Below are 14714 nucleotides of genomic sequence, written 5' to 3' on the forward strand. Positions count from 1 at the left end.
CACCGTACTGTTATCGGTGTCTTTCGCTTCAAACTAAGATGTCCAACCAATATTTATACGTTCTTGTTATGTTTTCCTCATATCGCAGTTTCTCTTCCGCTATCAATCTACTTCTGGCTCAAGCTAACGTAGATTGCGACAGCCGACTGCACACAATGTATTGTTCGCTAGTTCCATGGGCTTGTTTCTATACCACTGCTTAATGCCAGCTGACGGCGGCCACCGGATGGCCTCATTTGCCCTGTGGGAATCGTCAGCCAGTTGGTTTACCCTCGAGCTCGTTCGGAGAGCACCATTGGCCTGTCATTTCGTATTTCCTACATACGACGCAGCGGGGGCGGAGAGAGAGAGAGAGAGAGATTCAATATTTCGACAGACGGCAAACAGGCACCACTTCTTGCCAAGCTTTCCTATTTTACTGCCTTCCGTCGGCCAGGCTAGCGCGTGCACAGCGGACCCTTATGCGCGGTCGCACTTTGTCTTTCGTCCCGAAAAAAGAAACGAGCCATTCGCTGCTTGCCAGTCGGGTCGTTTCGCGTGTTTAAAGATTTACGCTGCGCACTCGAATGGCCATCCTCCTGTACGGACGTGTGGTGCTTGCCGGCGCATCGGCCGGCGCTGCAAAACATTTAGGCATGTTTCGTTTGCGTGTATGGAGGGAAAACATTCGCGCAGCCTTCCCGTGGCGTATAGCTTTCACAAATGTCTTCCCTGAAAATGGCCAGCCTGTGCGTCTATATGTGTGTTTGTGCAGATATATATACGGGGCCAGAATGAGGGAGGGCCAGCGAAGGAACGTTCTCAAATGGTGGCTGGGAACGGCAGCCGTTTCCGCTGAAAGTATGCCATGTGGCGCGCCTGTGACATGGGGTCGGGACCCCCCTCTGCCGCCGCCACTGCTGCCTCGAGCGCGGCTTCGGGAAGAAGTCGACAGATGAGCTGCGTGCCACCATATATCCTTCACTGGATTCCTGGTACTGGTGCGCGAAAAAGCGCTCTATCCTCCTCTATTTGTGTTTTCGCTTCGGGAATATGGCTGCGACGAGTGGCCGACACAAGGTTGAGAACTGGCGAGGCCTTCGAGTTGAGTAAGAAAGGCAGCTCGCTGTGCCTTCGGCGGAAGTGAATATGAAGTTGGCAGGCAATAAATGTTAATGGGCTTGCAGTTTCTACAGCCTGCACTTATTTCGACGGAAGGGCGGGGTCAGTATTTTGGTTGTGTTAATGCTAGTTCCACAAGCTCTTCATGGAGGATGAATGAGGTTTTGTCGTATATAACTGTCAGAGCTTAAATTTAGTTCTCTTTACCTCTTCTTTTGGCTAAAACAATCAAGGAAAGACTTGTTTGATTTTATAGTATTGTGGAAGTATTCATGTTCTTCTACTAATGGCCTTGTTTTTTAGCTATGTCTTGTTTTTGCTCTGTGTTTGCTATGTGTTTTTCTGGAGGAGTGTAAACTCTTGCTGCTTTAGTGTTTTATGCGCTTTAGTGAGTAAACGCTGTCCGTACAGAACTCGCGTTATCGAGTTGAGATTATTGCAGTACTCCTCAACTGTGTCGTATTGGATCCAGGGAAAAGCTCGCTGCTTTTGAGCCTAACCGCATAAAAAACTCAGTGCACACAGGCTTTCAATTGTTTTGCAAAGCTTTTGCATTTTCGACGACATCGACGCATTAGACTAGGCGAGACTCATATAGACCTCATTACCCATTAATCAATATCAGACAAGTGTCTGCGTTTATCACCTGGCCTAGCATTTTCGTGCCTACCCGTGCAAACACGTGGATGAAATTAGTTCAGTGTGCATCAGACCTGCAGGTGTTCCTGTGCATGAAATCGGGGTGTGCGAATAATACTTTCTTCCAGACCGAATCGGACACGAATAGTGTAGCTTTGCTGCCCAATCGAATACAAGTTTACTTAGCATAGCTCGCCTCCATTCTGCGAAAACCGATCGAGACAGTGCTGCTCTGTACGGCGTCGGAGTAGACCTTATTTTTAGAACAGTCGTAAAAGACAACTGCCTGCTTTTTTCGGTCTCCGTGCCAGTTGCTCTAACGTTGCTCGAGAATTTGAGAGCAATCTCGATTTGTTCGGAATAATTTTGAATATGCAATATTTAGTTAGCTTTTCGAATTGAATAATAGGATATTTGATTCGTAATTCCAAACTTTCGAATATTCACACATTGTCTACACGACAACCAAAAATGCCACAGCAGTATGACTGGTTCTATAACAATTTCTGCCTATTTCGTCGTAGGCATGAATGAAGAGATAGTATCCAGTCTATACATACAAAAAGTGCCACCACCTACATACACCGAAGAAATAATAAAACTTCCGTTTTATTATTTTTTTTTTTTTGGAGTGGGTCATTGAAATATAATAATGCATTCATGGTTACATGTTGTAATTTCACATTCATCAAATTGATCAACAAAACAAAAATCTGCTATGCTTTCCTTGCTGTCAGTAGCTCTTCGCTCTTTTCGTACCTATATCATAACGAGCGCCTTATTGTCATATATTTGTTTGCTGAGCATACCCTATGAACGAACTTGTGGGAAATTTCAGTCAGAGCGTGTTTCGCTTACTTTCAGAAGTTAACTTTTGTAAATGTGCGTCAGAATTTAATAATTAAACAGTTTTCGATAATTTCCGTCCAGGAAATCAATATGACACTTAACGTGCTAAGCATGTTCTCTCATCCTTGTTCGATGCTGGTGATATGCAGAAGCAGTATCAGAAGTTCCACCATAATATGGTGGTGTAAACCGTTTTGTTTACATCGTATGTCGCTGCGTAAAGCGGGACAACGAAGACGTTGTTACTAGCTATAGCAACAACAACAACAACAACAACAAAAAGCTAAGTGCGCTATATGTGCAGATAAATGTGCTAACCAGAAATGCATAGAGAGAGGCACGCAAACTATGAGGCAGGTTACTCAAAAAGCTTGGTTCTAATAGAGAGATGTAATCTGAGGGAAGCACGCAGAAATAAATGTGGTTCTTGTCTTTCCACTGTAACAAGATGTTGCGCATTTTGCATTATATTTAGGTACAATAGGTCAAATATGTTGTAATACATATCTGTACAAATTGGATAGTTGAGAGTATACTTGAATGTCTTCAAGAGTGTTAAAAACAATGCGACTTGTTTTCGAGCATTAAAACCCTGATATCATTCCATCAGGCCTTGCATATAACTAACACAGAGTGATTCGTTATTCCTCTGCTGCCATTAAACTACGCAAACTCACTTTCTACAGGCGCAATAGATATGTATGCCTAGGTGCCGGATACGACGGCTGCGAAGAGGTGCATGAATATTTTCGTTGCAAGAGGAATAAAAAAGAAATGTCAAGTTACAGACCTAGATCACTCCCGGATGTTGCTTCATGAAAACGCTAATTTAAAACGTAGTTTAATTCCTTGCTGCACTTTTCAGTGGAGCGTCAAATGCGGCAGCATGTCTAAATACAGTTTTCTACTATATTTTGAGAGAATTCGCCTGTGCAAAGTCCTGATATTGCTAGCGCACCTCGTGAGTTGTAAAGGACATCTTATCTGTGGCCTGCAAAGTCACCTTTTATCAATAGTTGACTGCTGTATGTGAATGACATATACGTGCTTTCCTATACATGCGCATAGCACGAACACTTCGCTTCAAGTAGCATATCCACTAATATTTTGCTTTTCGATCGCCATTCTCATTTCGCTCATACTTGAAAATTGCGTTAACAGACACCTGTGAATTGCGCCTGAAAATCGTATTCTGGTTATTGCAAACGGGGGTGCCTAGCGTTTAGTCTTAGATCACAAAACTCCCTAATCCTCATAGATTCAAATGGTGAGATATTATTGCCTGTTTGACCAGATTGGTGTGAACGTGTCCGCTGTCGATATACTCGAAAATCAACAGCAACATATATGTTTGATTTATTCCATACGCAAGTCTCGCTAGAGCCGTCAGTGAAGAAAGCGTATACATTGATTATTGGTTTTCTCTGAGCCCGTTGCGGTACTGTAGGTTTTAAAATGTTTAGGCAGCTAATAATTAAAATTCTAGCTCGTGCACTGTTTGATCTTTAGTAACCGTGTGGGATTCTCCTTTGTGAAGAACTATATGCGTCACGTACATAATTCGAAATAAAACTGATGAAGAATTCGACCTTCAGGAGAAAGAGCGGGATGCAAAAAGTTTGCAGTTTGTTTACACATGAGTATGCAAAGTTTTATAACCTAACAAGAGACTGGGCGCACAGTATATTATACAGCGTGACTTAGTCACTTAGGTTACGAATTGCATAGATCAAGAAAAAAAAAAAAGTCAATTCGCTTTTATTAAAAGCCTGTAGCGTGTGCCCATCAAAAGCCTTCTTGGCAGCGATTGAAGCGATTGAAGGTTTGCGATTGAAACATCGGGAAAGACATACTATATGCTCTAGACGTAAGATATGTTTTGTTATGGGCAAACTTCCTATCAACCGTTACAAAATTTTTCTGCCATTGCTTGTAGGCGCGATGATTGCCTTTAAATAAGAGAAAAGGGGCTCAGTTGATTACTCGGATGGTTAGCCTACATTTTTGTGTATATCATCAGGCATGTTTTCTGGACTTCCTGGTTTTAAAAATTTGATTAGCCTCTGTCCATTCTAGGGTGCTGTGAAAACATTTCTGGTTGTCATTAACAAACCGACCGCCCTTTACCAAATATTTCGCGTCGGCACGCGCAGTTATTTTCGTTAACTTACACTGCCTGCTCGTGCACTTTCATCGAGTGAATATTCACGTGGACACAGTATTTTTCATTTGGGGTTTAACACGACGTACTTGCGAATAAAGTATATTTGATTGTGAGGTGCACTCCGACACCCGCATTACAGGTTGTACATTAATCGGCACGACGGTGATTCTTTAACTGATTGTCCACAATTCCTGGCAACTTCTGTTCCGAATCTTGGCTACAGCTGCATTGATTGTCCATATACCCGCCAATCAAACTATACTTACTAGATTGCGCATTCTCGAAAAATAGACGCTATGTAAGTTCTGCCTCCCCCCCCCCCTCCCCCCCCCCCTCTATCTGTGCAATGGCGACTGAAGAAGGAAAGAAAGTAAGCACGCTTATGCAATATGGCCACAACAGTTCGCGCACGCACTTCGCGATGATTGTACTTAGAATATCTTCCCCAAAGGTGCTGACAAGCGCATTTCCCACATGTAACACATGCGACACAACGTATAACACAACACTTCAGATATAACGAGTACAACACAAGATATCGTGGGCACAATATTTGAAACGTTCATTACTGCGGCGTTTCTCTCCAAACCTTATGGATATAACTTGGGGATATTCTACAACAATCTCTCAGCAGAGGTGATGGCTAGAAACATCGGCACAGGTAATTTATGGCATACAAAAAACAATCAATCACACCGGGACATTTTTCTCTAAATTAAGAAAACATAGGTATCAATCAGAAGCGCAAAAGAATGCCGTTATGATTGGCAATACCAAGAATAAAACACATGTAAACATAATGATAGCTTCATTTTCATGAGAGCTCGGTGGTTCAACTATATGCATCCTTTGCTTTAAAGGAAAAAAATATAGATGAATATGAAATGATAAGCGTTTATATTCTCTGTGGTTCAAACGACCAGTTACTAAATTCTGTTGATAAATTGGTCGTCTCCTCCACTCGAAAAAAAAAGAAAAAAGCGTGTTATTCTCAAAACACATGTAATTCATGTAAACATGGCATAATAATCAGAACATTTTAAGCGGAATCAATGCAAGCAACGGTTCTTTTCATTGTTTTTGCTTTTCGGATTTTTTTAAAGCTCTAGGCATTAATTTCAAAAATAATTTCATGGAGAAAACATTATCCTCGACACGTGACACCTCAACGGCGCGTATGGCGCATTCCCGACTGTTAGCGAGTCACTTGTAATCGCCACCTGTTCGTTGAAGATTATTTTAAACGATCACCAGCCCAGCGAAACTAACGGGGTCATACATCACCGCCACCTTTCCATCTTATAAAACGCGTGTCAGATTGGTACGCTACAATTGTTTTCAAAGCACGAACGTATACGAATATGGGAGCACTTACGTTCGATTAAATCAAGGCGCCGCGAAGGGTAATCCTCTAGTGGGGAACACGACGGCATTGACGATCCCGTAGTTAGTGCACTGGCCCGTGACACTGAATGAACATCATCGCGTCCGTACCCGTATTCCTCGCACAGCTATCAAACTCTCTCAACATTTTCCAGCGCTCTTCCAAAAACATGGATGCCTCTCCCCAAAGTTAGCAGCCTCCGTGCAGGGCACGTGAAACTCTTCGTCTCCTCCGCCCCAGAGCCAGCGATGGTGCGCGTACATCACTGTCACCGACACCCCCAACAATGAGCCTTGACATGAAAGATGTCGCTGGCATTTCTTCGATTCCAGAAAAGGACAGAACCAGCTATACACAGTTTCTATTTTATTTTTCAATACCCTCGTTCCTTCCCTTCTAGTCTAGGCCGTTCGTTTCAGTCGCTTCTGCCTGGTTTATATTTATATCTCTTCTCCGGGTCGGAAACAGGGCGCTAAGCTTCGCTTTTATCGGGGGGTTTCTTCCTGACGCCCTGCACGGTATCTTACTGAGTGCTAGGAGTTCGTGCGCCCGTTTGTGAATATGCGTGCGGGGGGCCCGTCCCTGCTTCGAAGAGAAGGATTTCTGGTTCGGAATGGCGCCCGCAGGCGCCGGCTTGCAAAGGCGAGCCTTTCGGTCGTCTTTACTCTCGCGTTCGGACTTGAGTGTTTTGTTCGTCTCTCCTGCGTTGGGTGCTGCGCGTCCTTGGAAAATGCGTTCTCGTGGAAAGGGAAAGTGTCGTTTATGGCCGTCTTCGAAATGGGAGAGTCGCCCTAATGCTTTTTGAAGCGGTCGTTATGGGAAAATGAACACAGCTTTTTAAAAGTGCCTTCTACAGGATAGCTTGTTTGGACGCTATTTACTATAAGCTGATCATGAGCGATATTCGTGCACTCGATGGATTTGAAGAAGCAAGCTTCTTTAGCATTTGAATGTCGGGGTCTCTAACGCAATTATTGTTGTACAGATTTGAGGATATAGTAATAGTAGCAGTTTTCGGCTGCAATTAGCGTATTTGAAATTTGGGTTTAAACAGGCTGGGGTGCTAACTTATTCGACTCTCAGTCTTTTGCTTCATCCAGCAAGTAGAGTAGACGACCTAAATAGCTGTGACTCCGTGCTATCGTGCTCGCCTGCATTCCGATTTTGTTTTTATTTTTCTTGTAAACGCGAGCCAGTGGGCACCGGAGCTTTGGTGGGCATCGCTCTTCGAATGTCGGGTACCTTTTGTGGTGTTCGTATATTTGCGAATGTTCAGATCTCTTAGTGTTACCCCTCACTTGACCCCTCATTCCATGCTATCTATAGGCGCTGGCTTTTTTGGTTGAAATTATATTGTGAAAAAATGTCAGCGCTGAATGCTCCTTCAATTTCTCAGTGTACCGTGGCATAATTCTATAATTTCACTTGCATCATTCATAATCGTACTCATCTTCTATTTTCGTTCTTTTCTACCACTACACACGACTGTCGTGTGTACATGATCTAGTGTAAGGTTTATCAGGCGATAAAGCATGCCCCCGACCCCTCTCCGTTCCTCATTTCCCCGTCTTTTTCTATCCTTGTTTTAAATGTATGTTAGCCAGCTTCTGCCATCCATAGAGGGCGCTGTTTTTAACTATCCCTCTAGTACTTGCTTTATCGTTGGTATTATCTTATCCGAAAGCAGATGGCAACTGTAAAAGCAGTCTGACAGCCGCTGCTGAGAGGCTTCCATTCAACTTGAAGCCCTTAACAGCAGGGGATAATAATAAAGGTCCGTAGAATTACTTCCCATCCACGAAATACACATTTTTTAAACTATAGCCGTACCATATATAAAGCAGGGGCTTGGACTGATGAATAAAATAAAATGTTAGTCTGAGCTTCTCGCGAACATAAAACGCAGGGTTTAAAATATATTGCCTTTTTCTTGGGGATGCTATTCTGAGCTTCAAGTTCTGTCTGAAGAAGCAAGTGTTCTCTTAGTACTCTCTAAGAACTGCCAGGCTGTTTTTCTTCCTTCCGAGCTCACAGGTGTCAGTTGCGTTATCACACAGTGTGTTTGTCGCTGCATTGGGTTGCGCAGGTGTGAAGTTAATTATTGCTCCACAAATTCAATACTTTACTTCCCCGGCACCCGCGCGATGACACCGATTACTGAGAACCCGTTATTCGCCATTTTGGTACAACTGACATTGGTGATTACGCTGCTTGAATATTCTGCAAACAACCCTATCTGCTGCTCCCATAGAATTGTGTTCCACTCAGCCTCTGTTTTCGATTCATGTCATGCCTGGAAACTCGCCTGCAAGAGCAGCGTGATGAGGTGCCAAAATGCAGCAGGTGAGGATATAGGATGCCTTATTCAAACGCACAACTGGGGCTGCGTGTAGGTTCTGTTTTGGTGGATGTGCATCTTATCGGCTTTTCCCTCGACCGACGCAAGTAAGAAAAATTTCTATCATTCCACCTCGCGCGCTCATTTTCTCTTACGCGAAACTAAGGTTAGCACTCTTTTGACATCTTCATGCGCACTTGGGACAACCCCCTTTGATTTGTGCTGGACTATGACGTGACGCAAGGAAATACTTGTTTATCCCGCATTGCTCGGATATCTTTAAAGGGAGCCGCCGGCTCCGCAGAAGAAGGCATAACAAAGAAAAAAAAGATGCCACATACGCTATGCGCGCGTATTTCGGGTAACGCTGCTGCCCCTTCTTCGCTGCCTCTTTTGCCGCGGGCGCCCGATGCCTATCGCGCCAAATGATCAACAAACCTCTCCGTATCCTCTCTCTTGCCGCCGCCTCTGATGCTCGCCATGAAAGAAGTACCCGACTCTCTTCCTTCGATGATGTTCGTAGCACATCACCTTTGGTTGCAGGCGCGTACTCAAGAACCTCATATGCTGATGTCTGTGAGTGAGTGCGTGTGTCATGGGGAGTGGGAGCAAGAGTGTATAAGGGGAAGGAGTGAAGAAAATTGAATAAAAAAAAAAAAAGGATTTTTTTTTTTTTTTTTCTAGAATTCATTTCGATCGTGTGCCTCTCAGTAACCATAGCGCCTGCAAACGTTCCCTTCCAACAGCAGTCGCTATCTTCGCGAGCATCGTCTCTGGGAGCGGCGTCGACTTCCGACGTTAGGACGAAGAGAGCTGCGGCGCACTACATTATAGTACACGCACTACGCAGTCGCTCCCTTCCCCCTTCTGCTCCCTCCAACCCTTCCCTTCCACCTCTCCTTCATGCCCTCCCACAATATACACTATAATGCGCTGCGCTGACGACGACGGTTCGCGGTGCGGTGCGGAGGTCGCTTATATTTTATGAACGCGGATTGTAATCCCGGCGCCCGCGTGCTCGCCCGCGCTGCCGGTATATATATGTATGCGCACTGCCTTCGCAAGAGGCAGCGCACGGAGCCGGCCGGCTGACAGCTTCCGTGGACGCGCTCGGTGAGGCCTAGCTAGCGTAGGATAGCGCGTGCGGGCCATTGCGGCAGTTATTATATATGCCTCTTATTAGGTATGCGCCGCGTATACGGGGCTCCAAAATTTCCACTCGCCCAGTCTGCGGCAGCGGCGTCGTCCCAGTGTTTTACCATTAGCCGCGGCGAAACTACTACTACTACTACCACCACCGCCACTACCTCTACCACTTTCCGTTTTCTTTATTGTTAGATTCTACCCTTTTCTTTCCTTGTGTCTCGTTTCTCTCGGTGCAGCGGCGGTGCTGGGATCGCTTTTGTGCCGGTTCGCTTTCTTCACCGGCGCTCCCGACTGCCGCTGCCTCTGGCTTGTTTCGTTTCTTTGGGATTCATTTTCTTTTCCTTTTTTTTTTTTTTCGGCGACGCGGATTTTACCGGCTTCTATGGCTCTCGCCATAAATAAGAGCCGGTATCATGCATATGCGGTGCGCAAGGTCTGCTCAGAGCGAGCGAGCGAGCGAGCGGTCGCCTTATATGTATTTCACGGGTCCGTTATTATTATTATTATCGTCGCGCGATGGGCTTTGACTCTTGTGTCGAGGTCCCCGCCGCCGCCTCCGCGCCTACGGCAGTAGTGAAGGGGTTCGGCGTGCGCGAGCGAGCTGTTTGGAAATAGTTGAGCTGTCACGAGCACGGGCTTCACGGTACGAGCGTCTTGTATATGTGTATATAGAGGCGGTGATTTGCTTCCGTCTTCTATAGCCAGGAGTTTGCGGGAACGCGTTCGCGATGCGATCGCTGCCTGTGGGGGTGCTGTAGTGAGGCTCTTTTGAGTTTGTTACTCGTGATTATATATTGTGACTACGTGTAACTGCCGGGTCAATATCTCCCAGTTTTCGACCCCCTTTAACTATACGGCTATTTCGTAATGCGAAGCGGAGGCACGTTTACTTTGTGGGCCGCGCACAGCAATGAACGCTGTATGATCATATATTTTCTATATCTCTTCCCTTGAGGCTTGCAGTGAATCTTGGAAGTAAGCGGTTTGTTGGCTGTTTTGATTTTGATTTTTAGTTCGGGAAATACGGTAATAACCCCATGCTCTCAGTCACATGCTCGGTTCGAACGAGCTCACAAAAGTTGCGAGGGGACTTTTAACACAGCGGAGGGTGTACAGAGTTCATTTTAGCTTTAGTGCCTGGCTCAGGTCATTGGGAAATGTGAACTTACAGAAGAAGACTTTATCGTACAGTGGACTTTAATGGCCTGATGATGGGTGTCCGAGTCTCATGTGCGTAGCAAGTCGTGGATGAGAGCCAAACTGAATTGCGGGCCAACCTTTGGGGAATGACATTAAGTGGGATGTCTTCAAAGTATACTGCGCACACAAAAACAAGGACGTGAAGGTACACGCAACAAATTGGTCCGATTCAAAGCTAATGTAAAAGCTAAAAGAGCTCTTAAATTAGGCTGACTGCACTAGCGCACGTAGTCAATGAGCTCTTGAGTCATTAAAAAAAAAAAAAGCGAAATTAAAATACAATCTCCGTACACGCAAATAAAGACCTATTAATTACGCGGTAAAGAATTCGGCAACGAAGACCTAAAAAAAAAAGAGCCTTAAACGCGATAAAGGGAAGGGAAGTAAATGGGGAGGTTCCGGTATCTGCAGATTTGCCGAAGGACGGCGGAGATATCGTGGTATAAAAGCTGGCCACCCTGCATAAGCAGTGCCTTCTGTCTTCGAGGGTACCGCAGTTCTGGAAAACCGCTGATATTATTTTATTCCACACGAAAGGGGACGTTAAGGACGAAAAATTAGACTGATTCGTGTATACTACCCGTTACGTACAATGTATTTATTAAGGACTCGCTAGTAGAATCAGGGCAACCTGAGACTTTAACCAGGCTAACTAGAAGAAAATAACTAGAATAAAAATCTTGGGATTGAGCGAATTTGGTAAGCACTCTGAAGCCATTAAAGACAGCTTACTAGTGTCCTTTAAGAAGAGAGAATACTTCAGCTGTCACTTGTAGGGCCTACACCAGGAGGCTAACGAAAAAGGATCAACTTAAATTTAAGACAATGCATAGACCATATATTAACGGAAAATGGGAGGTGCGCTGAGTGGGTCAGAGAAATAGCTAGAGTTAATGATCTTCTAGTCGAAATCAAGAGAACAAATGGAGCATGGCCAGGACATATCATGTGGAGGCAAGATGAAAAGAAAGCTTAGCAGGGTTGGGCAGATATATAATCGGACGCTCGGATGAGGATAGGGAATTTGCAGTGCAGTGATTGGGTGGATGCAGCTGGCACATGATCAGGTTATGCGGAGAGATATATGTGAGTGACCACTGCCCTGCTGTGGGAGTAGTCAGGCTGCTGCTGCTGCTGCTGCTGCTGATGATGATGATGATGATGCTAATCAATGTACCGAATCGTGGGATAACAGTATAGCTTAATCAGGTGCATTAAAACATTCAAGCCCTGCGCAGTTTGTGACAAATTCAGATTTTATATTTGGGCAACAGTCTTTGCTCTGTCTTTACTGAACTGAGGGTCAAACTGAAGTATCGACCGGTCGTGTGCTCAATACTACTGCGATTGCTGAGCGCTTTGTCTTGTCGCCGAGCAGGTTACGTATCATGAAATTTCGGTTCTCTAGCTATTCTTAGACAGCCATTGCCACTCAGTCCTTTATGTATTCAGTCCGTCATCATATGCCGCCTCAGTGGAATCGCACATGCACAGGCTTAACAACAGAAGCACTCCTTAGCGCTTAACACGTGCTCGCATTGCGTCGCTTCCCGCTTGGCGCGCTATCGGCGTCACGAACAGTCAGCGCGCGAAAACGCGAACCGGTCGCTGGCTCCTGGGCGCATTCTGAGCAGTCAGCGAAGCATATGGCCGGCGCGACTCTGCCTGCAGCAACAGGTAGCGTGGAAGCAGCAGCAGCAGCAGCAGCAGCAGCAGCAGCAGCAGCAGCAGCAGCAGCAGCAGCAGCAGCAGCAGCAGCAGCAGGAACAGCAGCACGCCAGAGCAGCAGCGTCGGTCGCGTCGGCGGCATCGGCCGCAGAGGCGCGCTGCTTCACATCCGGCTCACCGCGGATGACGGCGCGCTGAGAGCGGCGCGGAACGGGCTCTGACTTCCCTCGTAAATCAACCAGTGGCAGCAGCTTTTAAACGGGCATCTTTCTCCAACCTTCCTCCCTTCCCTGCCCTTGTAGCTCCCTCTTCCCATCACCGCGAACGTGTGTACACGCGACTGTTTTATCGTCCCCCTTTGCCGGCTCTTGCCTCTTCACCTGTGCATGGAAACGCTTGAATGGCATGCGAAAGGGGGGGTCTTTCGCGGGCTTGTCCCGCTGCCAGTTCCGCAGCTACGTTTCCACGCTCTGCGTTGATGATGCGCCTCCCGGTGCGGCGTGTACGGCCATGTACGGCGTTCCGGTGTTGTGGGAGTCGCTTGTGTCTTGCACGGTCCGCGGTGTGGATCGCCGCTCCGTGCGGCAACCCGTTCGTTCTCTCCTCCTGGACACTTGTTGCCGGCCTCAGGTCTACCGCTTCCTTGACTTGCTCGGGGTGTCCGTTCACGCGGGGTGTCGGGCGTGGGCCGTGTATGCACCACTTCCGAGAGGCCTCGAAGAGGAGCTCTTGATTTACTATCCCCAGAGGGGGAGGTTAGAGCCTCTGGCCGCTGTCCTTGGCTCGTTTCGGAGATGGCCAGGAAGTGGCTGATCCTGTGGGAAAAAGAATGGAAGAAAAAAAAAAAAAAACACGCCTGTGAGATAATGCGGGGTGTCTCGGGAAGACCAAGACTAACGTGATCATCTTTGTATTATCAGCAGGATACCTAAATACCCTGCGCATTGGCCAAGTAAATACAATACATTTATCGATGGGGTTACTGATCGAATTTCAACAGCTGGTCGCGACGGCCGGGTTATGATGAAGGCTTCATGCAAAAACCCAAGTGCATTGATATTTCCTTCGCAGGGTAAAAATATTTATATAGTCGAACTAATTTTAGAATACTGATACAACTTGATTTGTAATCGGCGACAGTCAAGCTCTGGCTGTGGTGTTCATTTAACCTAGAGCCAATGGTGGTGGCGGCGTGAATGCATACTTGGGTTGGTCATTTCCTTTTTCAGACGAAATGGTGACGACTGCCGATTTGCCGTCTATATGCATCTAAAGAAAGACTAAAAGACTAAAAAGTCGGGCACACAGAAATATTCTTATATTTCCCTGATAAATATGGGTCACAGAGCATACCAGCAATTCAGTCTCTTAATTTGACAGGGCGCTTGTGTGGCAGTCATGGTTTCTCCCGTGAAGAATCCACTGTTAATTCATGTGTGCATTTCGCAGCGTCCATGTTCTCACATTCATGCGTAACAGTCAGCTATTCTGTCGTATTTCAAAATGTGCTAAAGAGATTTGCACACGTGTTACGAGGGTTAAATTTAATCACTGTGGTTCTAACTATACGATAACGTGAAGCCAGAAGTGACTATACGTCAATTCGCGTAAAAAAAAAAAAAAATCCTTTAGTCGTGTCGTTTTCATTTGTGATTGTGCCGACGTGTGAAGGTTTTCTCACCATGACTAATTTCACGTATTTGAGAAATCCACGAGAAACAGTGAGGCAGTTCATCTCATGAAAGTTGCACTTTAAATTGGTGTTTTCAGCGCACAAATTATTCACTTTAAGTTCATGACTTTAAGCCGGATGTCAAATATATTTTGTGTCGGCGTGATCAGATAAAAACAAAACGTCATACTAAATCCCTTGCCCTGTGCGCAGTAGTGTTTATTATTCTGAGCGTCCAGCGACCTGAAACATTTGGATTTTCCAAAGAAATTTTGCGCAGGCAGGAGAAATGAGGAATGCATTCGAGGAAAAAGGTCGACACCAAGTATTAAATTGTGGTCTGGGAAGGTACAGTGACTGCCCAGTAAGCGGTCCGTGCACAGTGGCATTGTATATTTCTGCTTTTCACACGTAATAAGGCATGACATTGAAGGCCAGCAATTGGCACAGCGATAGAGTGCCAGCTGAACGCACAGGAGGATAGAAGTTCGCACCTCAGTGCTACGGAGTTCCCTAACGAAAAAACAAAAACAAAAAAACGAGACTATTGTGT

This window comes from Amblyomma maculatum, chromosome 6 (genome assembly GCF_055883805.1).
Source record: "Amblyomma maculatum isolate TAMU_Amacu chromosome 6, ASM5588380v1, whole genome shotgun sequence".
NCBI classification, from domain to species: domain Eukaryota; kingdom Metazoa; phylum Arthropoda; class Arachnida; order Ixodida; family Ixodidae; genus Amblyomma; species Amblyomma maculatum.